Here is a 14,713-nt window from a genome sequence, read left to right as displayed (position 1 = left end):
ATTTCACGGCAGTTGGAATGGCTTTGTGTGGCATAATGAGTGGTAGCAGCCGGTGCCACAGGATCTCACCTGGGGAGGAGTGTGTGGGCCTGAATGTTGCAGAGGTATTCACAGGCAACAAAATCCGGAGTCTTTTCTTATCTGTCAGTAGGAATTTGTCAGTACTTCTGTGAATATTCTAATAGAGCTTGCCAGATTGTCCTTTTTGTAGGCTTCCTAGGACCCTAATTCTCCCTTCAGCCGGATCCACACAAAATACATTCACACAGCCGTTGAGTGAGTCCTATTTTGTTTCGAGGGCTTACATTTTCCTGAGGGATGTTGACATTTGAGGACATGCCCTGCCTGGCACTGTGTGAGAATAAGGGACTGTCCCATTGCATAGTTCGAGTGTGTCACCTGTTCCCTCTTCAGTTATCCCAGAGGAATGTAAACCACCAAACATTGCATTTTGGACCAGGGTGATTTCAAGTGTTCTTGACCTGTCCTTGGAATACTGATAGCTCCCGTTCAGATGCTATCCCTGTAGGGTCAGTGATGCAAGAGTTGGAAGGAGCTAACATAAGCCCTGGTCCTGCTCCTTGCCAGGGATGCCCTATTCCTTGATTGGCTGACATTTTCCTCCTTCCGGGCCATTATGCTTATATATGTCATTCTGTAATCTTCAAATTCCTCTCAAACTATTATTTTTTCATATCTCTCAGAGTTATGATACTTCAACCTTGATGTTGCTATAGATGTTCTTTTCTTTCTGTGTTATTTTGAATCAGTTTCAGGTGTACAGCTTAGTGGTTAGACAGTCATACACTTTGCACAGATGTTGTCATGTAGCCACATTTTTCAGTAATCAGTCAGCAGAGATTTTAGTGCTTGAGGTTGAAAAAGCTGTGTCCCTCTCATTGAGTCGTACAAAGGTAACTTGTTTATGGAGGAATGAGGACTTAAGGGTCACATTATCCATGGGTATGGGACCCTGGGGAGTACCCAAGTGGGTAAGTCTGGAGCAGAAGGTTAAGACATAAAGAGATCATGGAGGGAGGGGTAAGTGGAGGTCAAACTAGAAGTGCTCAGGGCTCAGGAGGGAAGAACTCTGAATGACTCAGATCCAGAAGAATGCCAGTTCGGCCAATGAGCCGTTTACAGCCCAAAGGAGAAGCAGGCCAGTGTAGAGGTGGCTGTAAATCTCTGGCTTTAAAATGAACTGCTGGACTCCATACCCATAGCTTTCGATTCAGAGGGGTGATGAAATGACCTAGGAGTTTGGTATTCTTCTAGAGCACTGTAGGAGATTCTGACATGCCATTAGTGATGCAGAGGACCCAAAATACCCACAATAAAGTCCAGAACTGTATTCTCAGGCAGCAGCAGTGTGAATGAACCTGGAAGTTAAAAACATAGTCAGGAAGACAGATGTTTCACGATGTGGTCCATTGCATGCCTGATGATATAACCCTGCACCGAGGTCCAGTCCATTTCCCCCGATGTGTTTTTTGAAGAAGTTTTATTTATGAATTTAGGCTGAAGCTCTAATGAGGCTGGAGCTTTACGATTTAGTGGACTGTGGAGTCTCAAATCCCCATGTAAATGAGAATGGCTTGAGCAGTTACAGCAAAACAAAACCCTAGAAATACTAAATCAGAATCTTCAGGTGTGCAGGGACTTGGCATTTTAAAATGTAGGTAATATTGTGGATATCTCAGATAGGTGTAGTGTTTGTTAAGGAAATTGAGTACTGTGTGATTAAATGATTACTGTGTGATTTTGATGGCCTTGGAGGTAGCCCTGTGGAAGCAAGCCTCTGAGAGATGTAGGTGGGGTAACGGGGGAGGCATGTTAGCCTGCTTTTCTTCACCATCCCACACACAGGCAACTCCCTTGAATGTCAGAAACAGGCCGTGCATGGGCCATTGCAGAATCCGTGTGCCACAGAAACCAGACTCCTGTGATGCCCTCAACATGTGCCTGTGACCCGCTGCCCCTGGGAATGTGCTGCCATCCCCTGCGTCATCCACCCTGTGGCAGACTCCGGCCAGCAGAGTCTGCGTGTTGTGACCGAAGATGAAAACAAATGCACAGGCTACAGCAGTCCTGTGGAGGAAAAGGGAAGGTTTGGTGTTCTCTTGAGATGAGAGTCCCGCAGCCACTTCTCTCAAGGGGAGAGCGCCTTGGCCACTCTCTCGAGGGGAGAGCACACTGGCCCTTGCCTGGACAGGCTTTTATAGTTTTTCTCCAGTCTTATATCAAGGAAGGATTTATTATCTATTGCAAAGAATATTGTTGTCTACATTTTAGGTATAATCAAAGAAATGAAAATAAATGCAGAAGGGAAAGGTGGCGAGGTGATTAGCTCCGTCCTTGGGAAAATTCACACAGGCTTTGGAAATCATCTTGAAGACAGACAATGAACATCTACTGTTTCAGACCAGGTTGAGAGAGTTTTAGCAAGAGCAAGCCATACAGTCTGTATGCATTTTCTAGGCCTGATGCCCATGGGAAAACGCAGTCTGTGGGTCTGGCTCCCGCCCATCACATTGCTCCTGTAGGTTTTCCATACAGGGCTGAGTCACATTTGCCAGACCTAACACAAACCAGTTCCCTACACCACCCCACCCCCATTTCCACCTGTAGGACTTTGATGCTCAGATCCCATCTTCCCCAGAGAGCCTTTCCTGATTATCTTAGCCAGTGTGGTTCCCCTCTGGCCTCTTATTATACTTGAAACCCATCGCAAAATAATAAATGTTCATTGTAAAGCAAAATGTAAGCACGTGGAAGAAAATAAAAACGAATCATAATTTTACCTGTTCAACTAACCACTGTTATCATGCTATTAGAGAAGCTTTCAACAGTTTTGTGTTTCTTTCTCTCACTCTTTATTGGCCAAAATATGAGAGAACTATATTTTTTTCTGTGAGAAATATTAATTTTTACTTCTCTAAATCACATCCAAGTTTAATGCATACATGTGTGTGGGAACTCAACATACATGAGAGAGTCAGAGACCGCACATACATGACAGGTTCAAAGACAGATGGGGAAAATGAGTTTATATGATATTCTGAGCTAGGGATGAAGTACGGTGCTTTGGGATGCTTCCGAGGGTCATTGCAGGATAAGAAGAAAGGGGTTTAGCAAATAGAAGTTTGCCCTGTCCTATAGCTAGGTCAAAAGAGGTTGTCTCTGATCATCTCTTACTGTGGGAAAGGCTCCTAATTCACAGTCCTCTAGATAGGTAAGGAGGAGGGGACAGAAGTTTCTCTTGAGCCTGCAAGGCCTCAGTTGCTTTTAACTCAAAATAATCTGCATACTGCTGAGGTACGTCTTGAAGTGGCTCTTTCTGAACCCACACGGCTCCCAGAAGCTGGGTTGGTAGACTGATCGATATCTCATTAAACCAGTCTCAGTTTTTAAGAAAAGTTTAAATAGCTGCGTCTCGTTTCAAGAGGCAGTGATGCTGGCCGGGCTCCCAAAGTGAAGCCTAAGGTGCAGGACATCAGGTATTTAACAAGAGGCGTATCTATGGGAACAAAAGAAGAGCGATGGTTAATGGTTGGAGCCCACTGGGTTCCAAGTTTGAAAGATGTCTAGGTGTCTGTCTCAGAGCATCCTCACGTGGTCTGAAGACAGGCAATGAGCATCACAGAGGTTCTTGTGACGCACATCTTGAATGTCTGTGGTGCTATTTCTGCACTAGGTAAAGGCTGTGCAATATGAGCCTTTGTGGTGACTTCTCTGAAGTTTATGTCAAGTTGTCTGACTTTAGTTTGCATGGCTTTGGGAAAAGGATAGTTTTAGTTCTCAGCGATTCCACATTGAAGAATGGGAAACGTTAATTTGGAAAATCATAGACAGACATTGGAGGAAACCAGAAGAATTTAGGGTTCAGTCCAGTATACAAGAAGAAAACAAACAAACAAACAAACATTCTTAAAAGACAATGAACCGCACAGAATCTAGTACCCACAAAGGTATGTTATAGTTTCTATTGAAACATAGCTTTTCTCTCTAAAATCAACCCCTCGAAAAATCACCCCAACTTTTACCAAGGACAGTCAAATTAAGACTAATTTATTTGCGAAATAAGTCTAGTTTCAATAAACTTGGCCTGATTATTTGTATAAGTTCAGCAAGAATAGTAATTAACACAAGACAAGGCTGTCCACTCTCACCACTTCTATTCAATATAGTATTGGAAGTTTTAGCCATAACGATCAGACAAGAAAAGAAAGTAAAAGGCACGCAAATTAGAAAGGAGGAAACAAAACTGTTACTGTTTGCAGATGACATGATAGTGTACATAGAAAATCCAATAGACACTGCCAAAAAACTGCTTGACCTAATAAATGAATTTGGAAAAACAGCAGGATACAAAGTCAATATCCAGAAATCAAAGGCATCTCTGTACACCAACAATGAAACAGCAGAAGCAGAAATCAAGAAAAAAATCACATTCGATATAGCAAAAAGAAAAATAAAATACCTAGGAATAAACCTAACCAAAGAGGTAAAAGACCTGTATTCAGAAAACTACATAACGCTGAAGAAAGAAATCAAGGAAGACACAAACAAATGGAAACATATACCGTGTTCATGGATTGGAAGAATTAACATCATCAAAATGTCCATACTACCCAAAGCAATTTACACATTCAGTGCAATACCTATTAAAGTACAATGGTATATTTCACAGACATAGAACAAACACTTCAACAATTTATATGGAACAATATAAAGTGACTCCTAATAGCTGACTCCTAATAGCTGCTGCAATTTTGAGAAAGAAGAGTAAAGTAGGAGGGATAACAATACCTGATACCAAACTGTATTACAAGGCCACTGTAATCAAAACAGTTTGGTACTGGCATAAAAACAGGGACATGGACCAATGGAACAGAACAGAGAGCCCAGAAATAAACCCAACTCTCTATGGTCAGTTAATATTTGACAAAGGAGGCAGCAACATAGAATGGAATAAAAATAGCCTCTTCAACAAATGGTGTTGGGAGAACTGGACAGCTATGTGCAAAAAAATGAAACTTGAGCACCAACTTACACCACACACAAAAATAAATTCAGGTTGATAAAAGATTTAAATATGAACCGTGACACCATTAAAGTCCTAGAGGAGAACATAGGCAGGAAAAGCTCAGATATTTCACGCAGCAACATTTTTACTGACATGTCCCCTAGAGCAAGGGACATAAAGGAAAGAATAAACAAATGGGATCTCATCAAAATAAAAAGCTTCTGCACAGCTAAAGAAAACAGTATCAAAATAAAAAGAGAACCAACTGTATGGGAAAACATATTTGCCAATGATACCTCAGACAAGGGTTTAATCTCCAAAATATACAAAGAACTTACACTCTAAGAAGACAAGCCACCCAATTGGAAAATGGACAAAGGACTTGAACAAACACTTCTCCAAGGAGGACATACAGAGGATCCAGAGACACATGAAAAGATGTTCAATATCGCTAGCTATCAGAGAGATGCAAATTAAAACCACAATGAGATACCACTTCACACCAGTCAGAATGGCCGTCATAAACAAAGCAACAAACAACAAGTGTTGGAGAGGATGTGGAGAAAAGGGGACCCTAGTGCACTGTTGGTGGGACTGCAGACTGGTGCAGCCACTGTGGAAAACAGTGTGGAACTTCCTCAGAAAACTAAAAATGGGTCTGCCTTTTGACTCTGCAATTCCACTGCTGGGATTATATCCTAAGAACCCTGAAACACCAATCCAAAAGAACCTATGCACCCCAATGTTCATAGTAGCACAATTTACAATAGCCAAGTGCTGGAAGCAACCTAGGTGCCCATCAGTAAATGAATGGATCAAAAAACTATGGAACATTTACACAATGGAATTCTATGCAGCAGAAAGAAAGAAGGAGCTCCTACCCTTTGGAACAGCATGGATGGAGCTGGAAAGCATTATGCTAAGTGAAATAAGCCAGGTGATGAAAGACAAATACCATATGATCTCACCTTTAACAGGAACCTAATCAACAAAACAAACAAACAAGCAAAATATATTCAAAGACACTGAAATAGAGGACAGGCTGACAGTGACCAGAGGGGAGGAATTTCAGGGTAATTTCAGGGGAGAATGGGAAGGGTTTACAGGAACAAATATAAAGGACACATAGACAAAAACTAGGGGGGTTGGAAATGGGAGAGAGGTGGGGAGGGAGGGGTGGGTGGGCTGGGATGGGAGTAAAGGACAAAAAACTGTACTTGAACAATGATTAAAGTAAAATTAGGGGGAAAAGAGAATAGTAATTAACCTCATAGGCTTTTAAAAATCTGCTTTGCTGGATTTTTTAAATGAGGAAATCTCCAGATTGAACTTTTGACAGCCTCTAGAGGCCAAGAGGCTAAGCCAAACAATTGCCATCAGCCTTTGCCTACAAATTTAGGGCATTAATTCCTCTATTCTTGAGGTCCCCCAAATATCCTGAGGTTTTTTTGCATCTTCCAGGGAAAATGTCCTTTGTTACATACCCAGAAAGCCTGCTGTGAACCAGGAAGCAAGGTAAAAGACCATGTTTTCAAAGGGGCTTTTTATTGACTTTCTTAAGTCAATCTAGTTCCTTTATGCCTAAGTATGACATTCCAGTCAAAGCCTTGGTAATATTCCCAGTTTTCAATTACAGAGAGAACAGATTCTTATCTGTCCTGTTACAAAGAGAAGAGATTCTTATCAAATTTATGCAAATAATTATATTGCTATGAAAATAATACTACTCACTCATTGAGAGTTTCCAAGTTCTGGAGGGATCAGGAAGTGAGAAAAAAAACGTGTTTCAATTCTGCTTACAAAGGTGTAATTTACCAGATTGCTCTAAGTCATAGGTACCTTAAGAAAAATTTTTTTCTCATATCTAGAAAATAAAAATATGAAAGAATCAGTGATATTTCAAAGTCATGAAAATTGTAACCATCAGTTCGTTTAGTCTGTTGTAATTAGAACTTGTTCGGCTTGAGTTTGGTTTGTCCATTGGTTCTCTGGATCTTGCCTGGTGATTGGGGATGATCAGGGTCAGTGAGGATCGGCACAAGTTTGCAAGGCTGTTCGTCAAGACTTGGGTCGTGGGTCGTTTACTCAGGGACGTGGCTGCCTCCATCACTCAGGGGCGTGGCTGCCTCCATCACCAGACCCTGGGAAAGGGATTCTTCAAGTGGGAAACACCTCCTACCAGTTTCGTTGCCACTGTGAGGACATCCACCATGTGGCGGGGGTCAGCTTCAGTCCATTCATTAAACGTACACACCAAAACAGGAACTTATTGGTAACTCATACTAAGTGGCAGTTGAATAAAGTCCAGCTTAAATGCACTATGGTAGATGAAAAATGTAAAAATAAAAAAGGGGTGTGTTTGCCATGTTGTTTGGAAGAACCAAACAGCCATTTGGGTTCTTGTAGCCCCAACTATCCATTTAACTTGCAACCATTGTTTGTTCTACAATATACTTAGAAGTTTGCCATCACTTATTTTATAATGCTGCCCATGCAATTTAACAGGCCAAATAAGTCTAATTAATCTAAAATCCCTCTTTTGTAAGGAGAGAAAACAAATCTTCCGAGCTGTTTTGGGGCCCTTCTGGAATACCTCAAAGTTGTTCTCAAGTCAAGACTCTACTTACAATTTGAATTTTGGGAACTCTGTCAAAATACAGCAAAAGGTTTGGACATTTGACTAAATAGGATCAGAACTGATTATGAAGCAATACTTCATTATTCATTTAATCAAAGTGGCAATAAAAGATCTCGAAGACATATACAGAAATTTATATAATTGTTAGCAAAAAACTAAGTTCTTCCTACTGAGGAAATTCAGTTTTCATACGTAATCAAGGATCTGATTAAGACAACATAAAACACAATATTATTTTTATAAAACACAGAATCTTTGCTTCCTAGGTAGAAAACTTCCCCAGAGTATTTTATCAGGAGCAGACCAATAATGAAAGAATATTTAGTGCTTTTAGCGGAAAGACAGAGCCAAACTCTCACTTCATCAGCTTACTTGTGATATTTAAATTTGCTTACTTGATTAAGTTTATTTTAGTCTTATTTAGCTTGCCCACACATAAAATTTTCTTTCTCAAGTTTCCCTTTTCATCAGCTTTCTATAACTTCCTGTATCCCTTCTAGTACACGACCTTGTTCTCTCACCCACTTGGAAAAGATCAGGGCAGAATCACTTCATTTCCTTTAACAAAAACACATCTCCACATTTTATACTTTTTAAAAAGTCAAATATATCCTACTTTTCTTGTATACATAGTTTCCCTGAATTATTAATTTTGTAGCTTTACTTATATATTAGAATTCTTAAACTTCAGAAACCTTAATTTCTAGTGAAAACAAAGAAGTAATCAATTGTGAGCTGTCTCTCACTGCTGTAGGCTGACAAATTTATGAACCCATTTCTTAATTCTGGAAATAAGTATTTCTTTTTTTTTTTACATTTTCTTTACCCTCACTTCTTCTTTTTTAAATTTTATTTTTATTTATTTTTTAGATTTTTTAAATTTATTTTTTTAGAGAGCAAAGGGAGGGAGAAAGAGAGAGAGAGAGACAGACAGACAGACATCAATGTGTGGTTGCTGGGGGCTGTGGCCTGCAACTCAGGTATGTGCCCTGACTGGGAATCGAACCTGTGACACTTTGGTTCACAGCCTGCGCTCAATCCGCTGAGCTACGCCAGCCAGGGCGAAATAAGTATTTCTTGATAGCATATTTTTTTAATGTGGCACAGGACACATGTTCACTAATAGACCCAACTGTCTATAATTTCTTTATAATAAGAAGCAAGATGTAGATGAACTTAAGTTTAGTAATTAATGTTATATTATTTTATCTAATTTGGAAATGATCTAGACATTCAATGAATATCCATCATTAATTTAGCTAGCAAAACTTTAAAGTTTCAAGTTACCAAAGAGATTTGGGAAACCATTTTTAAGTACATATACAATATAATTATTGCTAAAGAGTTTACCTAAAAAGAAACTTTTTATCTTATATTTATTTAGTTTGCTTGCTCTTAACAACTGAATTCAGATTACTTAGGAAAATTTTATCCTACCAACTTATTTTCCTTGCTGACAAATTTTGCAACAGAGATAAGATGAATTTATTTGACTAATAAACCCAGGTAAAATAAAAATATTTTTTAATGCTGCTGTCTCTACAGACATAGCTATCTAACTAAATGAAAGTGAAACCAGCTTTAATATCAAATATGTTCCCAGATCACATGATTCTGTAAGGCATTTGGGTTAGCTTCTGCTATAGTTTGGAGAACTCATATAAGAGCTTGTTTTTAAGCCAATTTAATAGTGCTTTTAAAAATAACGTATCAGTAGAGGTGGGAAATAGTACCCAACACCCTTACAGACAAACAGAAGCTTCCATTGAAAAATTGTTCCATTGTAACCATACAGACAGACACAAACAGAAGGTTCCATTGAAAAATTACTGCCGTAGCATGGGTAAGATAATGTGGAAGAGCAGGTGGATCCAAACTGTCTCTGGCAGATGGGCTAGATGAAGGTTACCTGTGTAGAGGGCTAGCAGGTGAGGTTTGTATCCGCCCTTGTCAAGGAAGCCTTGGGGCCAGAGAGGCAGCTGTGCTTTCAAAGCCACCGTGGCCTCCCCTCGTCTCCCTCGGTCTCAGGGATGGGGGTGAGGAGGGGCCTGGGCTGTGCACTGCTTCTGGAGCCTCGTTTCTGGCTTTGCAAAGATTTGTAAGATGAGAAGAATTGCTCTCAAAATTTGGGCTGCAGCTGAAGTGACCTCACAGATGGACCTACCTGTCTGAGGGGCTTTGAAAGGTGCTATGTGGGTGTGGGTGTGCTTGTGTGTGAGGAGGTGGAGGGTGCAGCGTTTCAGAGCGCGGGGCGTAGTTTGACATTTGGGACCTGATATTAATGGGAGAGTCACTCTCAGGCTCCCTGTGAGAGATCTTTCCAGCATTTGGTTGCTTTGAAGGAGGATAGTGGTGAGGAGAAACTGAGGCATGAGGGAGAGAGAGAGTCAAATGCAAGCATGGAGGAATCAGGACTCCTTTCACTGTCCGACCTTCCCAGCCAGTGCTGTGCAGCAGAGTGGAACCTTCCATTGAGACTGGCCCTCCCCCTTTGACCGGTGCCTCATTGATTTCATACGCACCCCTCTATGCCTCTTCCCTTCTAGAACCTGGCTCTCTGCAGGCATCTAGACCCTCTTCAGGGTCACAGCCTTGAAGCAAAGGTTTAACGCTCTAGAAACCTGTGAGCAGGCTGTTCTGCCTTCTGTCCATGTCCCCCTTGCACAGCAACACAGAGGCCGGAGGACCAGGTGGAGAACTGGGTTCTCTGGTTCTAGACCCCCTTCTGGGGGGTCCGAGAATTCCTTCCCTTTCACAGATTTCTGCTGTCAGTTTCCTTCTCTGAGGGATTTCTTCAAACTTCCTGTTCCAGATACCCACCGGCCCTCTCCGGTGAGATTCTTTCCTTGCAGATACTCATGGTTGCCGGGGAGCTCACTGTACATGGAGCAAAGTGAGAAGAGGGGACAGCGGTGAGGACCGAGAGAGACAGCTGGGGTGGGGTGGGGGCTGACGGAGGAGGGACATGAGCTTATTTTTGTCAAGGGAACTGAGGATCTGGGGCTAGGGCAGGGCTCACTTTGGACTCGGTGATCCGAACCCAGCCCAGAGGCCTTTGGAGCAGCACATCTCAGAGGCAGAGGGACCTTCACATCTCTCCGGAATTCGAAAGGGACAGGCTCCGGCCCCTTTCACAGCGGGATGGAAGCCACCAGCGTGTTTCTGAGCTGGGAGTCTGTGGGGAGAGGGAGACGTGGAGCCAGCCCGGCTTTGAAATCGGAGCTCCAGCACCCAGTTAAGCTATAGTCGCTGAGGAAGGATGAGGTAGGGGAGAGGGCTTTCGTTCCTGGGCGAGAGTCTAAGCCAGCGTGTGCTCTGAACACACACACATGCGCACACACCCACAGCACACACACTCACACATAGCCGTACACACAGCCACATACAGTCCTACATCATACACACAGCCACACCCACAACCACACACACCAATGCACAGCCACACCCAGAGTCACACACAGCCACACACAGCCACCATACCCACCCCACACACAACCACACACAGCTCACACATAGTCACATAGTCAGATAGTCATGCACACAACCACACACAGCCACACACAGCCACACACACCATCACATACAACCACACCCACAGCCACCCACAGCCACACATAGTCACACACATAGCCACCACACACACTCCACACACAGCCACACCCACAGCTGACACATAGTCACATATAGTCATACACACAGCCACACACAGCATCACCCGCAGTCACACCCACAGTTACACACAGTCATATAGTCACACACAGCCACACAGCCACACACAGTCATACACAGTCACACAGACATGCAGGAAATCGGGCCACTCGGGGAGATGATGGGAAGTTCTCTTCCTCACACGTTGGCATGAGCTTGGCATTCTCACATGGTTATGTCTTTGTCTCACAATCCCCCCCATGAGATACGTATTATTAAATCAAGGTTGTAAGTTAATTCACTCAGTGACACAGGTAGTGAGCGGCCAGGCTAAATTAATGTCGAGCTCTCCCTAATTGCACGAACCATCCTAGCCTCGTTACATCCATCTGCCACTCACAATTTAAAAATCACAGTGTAGTCTGTGTGGCCAGCCTCTGCTTCTAGAATTCAGGGCTGAAATCTCACCTGGCGGCACGCAGGAGGATGAGCAGGCAATGCCCGGGGTGGGAGGTGTCTGAAGGGACAGCAGGAAGGGGTGGGAGTCCCTTCAGGCCAGTTGGCAGGGGTTCCCAACACACCTTCTTAACCTTTCGAGGTGCCCTTTCACACAGATTCTGTTTCTGCAGGAAAAGCCAACAGGATCTGCACGAGGGCACATGCCACGACTGTGTCCCGGGACAGGAGACAGGCTGTTCCTCCTGGTCTCATCGGCTAAATGGTGTCCTTGTTTCAGAGGTCAGTTTAGTCCACTGACTTCGCTGGCTTGCCATTTTAACCACATCAATCAGACGAAACAATTGTTGTTGTTGAACTACCACTTGCCAGTCTGGCACTGCCCTGATCCAAGCCTCTCCTCCCTCTCCCTTCAACCCTGTTTTCTGCCTTGTGGTGTCCAGACACTTTGCCTGGGTAGGTCTTTGGGCCCCAGCTCTATTGGAGAATGGTTGCAGGGAAACCAAGAGCTTAGTCCACTGCGGCTGCGCACACAGATTGCTTACCCACACTTTCCCTGTGAATGCCTCTGAGCCCTGGACACATTTGGAGAGAATTTAGAAAAATAATTGATATGAGAGAGATGGTTTTCTGCCCACATTGTTCATTTTACCTTTTAGGGAATGACCAACTCTTCATGGCTTGCCCAGAACTGTCTCAGTTTTAGCACCGACATTATTGTGTCTTGGGCAGCCCTACTTCTGGACAAACCAGGGCAAACCTTATTCGCTTTCTGTCTGGATTCCTAGCTCTCTGTGTCCTGCAGCTCTCAGGATCACTTCCTGGCACTTTGGCTGGGAACGGGATGCTGCCAGGAAAGTACTAAAATAATCCACTCCAGAACTGCCCTCTTCCTTTGGACTTTCAGCTGAAGATGGCAAAACTGGTCCACTTGCTTGCTTTCCTTCTCTCTGTGAAATAAATAAATAGGACAAGAGATAAATAACAACAAAATGTGTCACAAAAAGAGAGGGATCACGTTATTATAAGGCTCCTCCCTGTCTGTTTTTTCCAACCCCATAAACAAAGACTTTAAAAACTTATGATTTATGAACATTTGTATTTACACTGTTCCTTTACTTTTAAATATCATTTTGGTGCTGAGATATCTCAATATCCGGCTCTGATCGCATTCCTGAGCTCCAGGCCCTCATTCTAACTGCCCATCATTTACTCCCATCTGGTCATGCCATTCACCCTGGGGTTCTGTGCACCCACAACATACTCTACTCAAAGAATCTCTTTTTCCTGCTGTTCCCACCGTTTCTGCAGCCCATCGGGTGTGAAAAGTAGCACCTCTTCTTTGTATGGAGCAAGAGAGATAAGAAGGTGGGTCGATCAGCCATCCGGCCACTTGGTGGTCTTCTCTACTCCATTCCCCTCAGAACTTTTTACTGAGATAACTAGAATAGCCTCCAACTGTTGTCTCTGCATTCTAGCTCTTCCAGTTTAAATAATACTAACAGCTACTGCTAACTAATCTTTATAAAGGGATACTCTGATTGGGTCACTTTGTTGCTCAGAAATCTATGCAACTCTCTTCCCTACCGAGGTAAGTAAAAATCCCTCAATCTGGCATTCAGGGCCTTCTGCCCTGTGACAGATTTGCATTTAAGGTTCACCTGCTGCTCTTCTGTACAGACCCCGTACCTTCCTAGCGCAGAGGGCTTTCCACGGATCCCTAAAGGTGCCCGGCCAATAGAGCTTCACTCATCCTTCCCACCCTTCTCAGTGCCTCCGCACAGTTCCCATTGCCACTTCTGCGTGCACCACCTGTATTCCGTGAGGTGTGATCTGCATGTTCTCGTCCTTCCAGGCTGATGTCATAATACACATTTGAAACGCTCAGTACTTTGAGTGCACCTTTCTTAGGGAAGCTACCTCACTCTTGACCTGTAGTTATCTGCCTGTTTGTATCCAGGTTCTCACGAAGCATAAAGCTCGTGGAGGACTAACTTCTGCAGCACCTGGCAGTGTTTTGCGTTTCACAGGGACGCAGTGAGAAGTTGATCTGCTGAGTATCGAAAGATGGGCAGCATTCAGAAAGGACCTGTGTTCATCTACTTAAAGATGTGGCCAAAAGTTGTGGGGACAGAAAAAAAAAAGATAATTTACCTCAAATGTAGAGAGAAGACCAGTGTGGCTAGGGCAAAGGATTTATGAATAAAATATTGGGAGATATAAATGTTAAAAATGTAAATTAGACTCAGATTTTAAAGACTAATTTGGATTTACACCAGTCACTTATGAGGGCAACTATCTGCCATGATGTGTTGTGAGACGTTTTATTTAAACTCTGTGGTAGTTTCGTCTTTCAAATTTGGCAAAACTGGGTTCCTCAGACCAATATATATTGAGTGATGAATAGACTGTCTTTGGATGTTGTCCTCCTGTGGACTGTTGTTGCATGTGCTGTCACTTGCAGGAGCAAAATGTAGTTCTCTGCCCTCTCCTTGACCTGGGATTCTGTGGTCGGAAACTCATGATTGACTGAGTTGCTTAAGCTCAATACTGATCATTCAGTTACTGGTGCTTGTAAACAAACACCCCGCACTTCAGTGGCATGTCAGGGCCAAGCACAATTAGAATAGTCTTCTGGAAGGTAATGTAACAACAACAACAACAACAAAAGATGTTTTTTTAAAAACAAAGTGAAACTTAACACACGTTTAAAAAAACAAATAATGCTAAAAGACCTGTACTGAAAAACCACAGGTCACTGCACTTTTCCAGGCCCGTTTCACAGAGAAAGCTAATCTCAACATTCCTGGTACCTGTTTCCATGCCTCTTGATGATAAGCTCATACTGATATTGATGATCAATTTTATATATTTTCTGTTCATTTTCTGTCACGATAGAAATGTATTTAACTCTTTTAGACCTTATCTCTCCCTCTTACCCTCCC

The sequence above is a fragment of the Phyllostomus discolor genome, chromosome 10 (assembly GCF_004126475.2).
Source record: "Phyllostomus discolor isolate MPI-MPIP mPhyDis1 chromosome 10, mPhyDis1.pri.v3, whole genome shotgun sequence".
Taxonomy (NCBI): domain Eukaryota; kingdom Metazoa; phylum Chordata; class Mammalia; order Chiroptera; family Phyllostomidae; genus Phyllostomus; species Phyllostomus discolor.
This window is presented reverse-complemented; position numbering follows the sequence as displayed.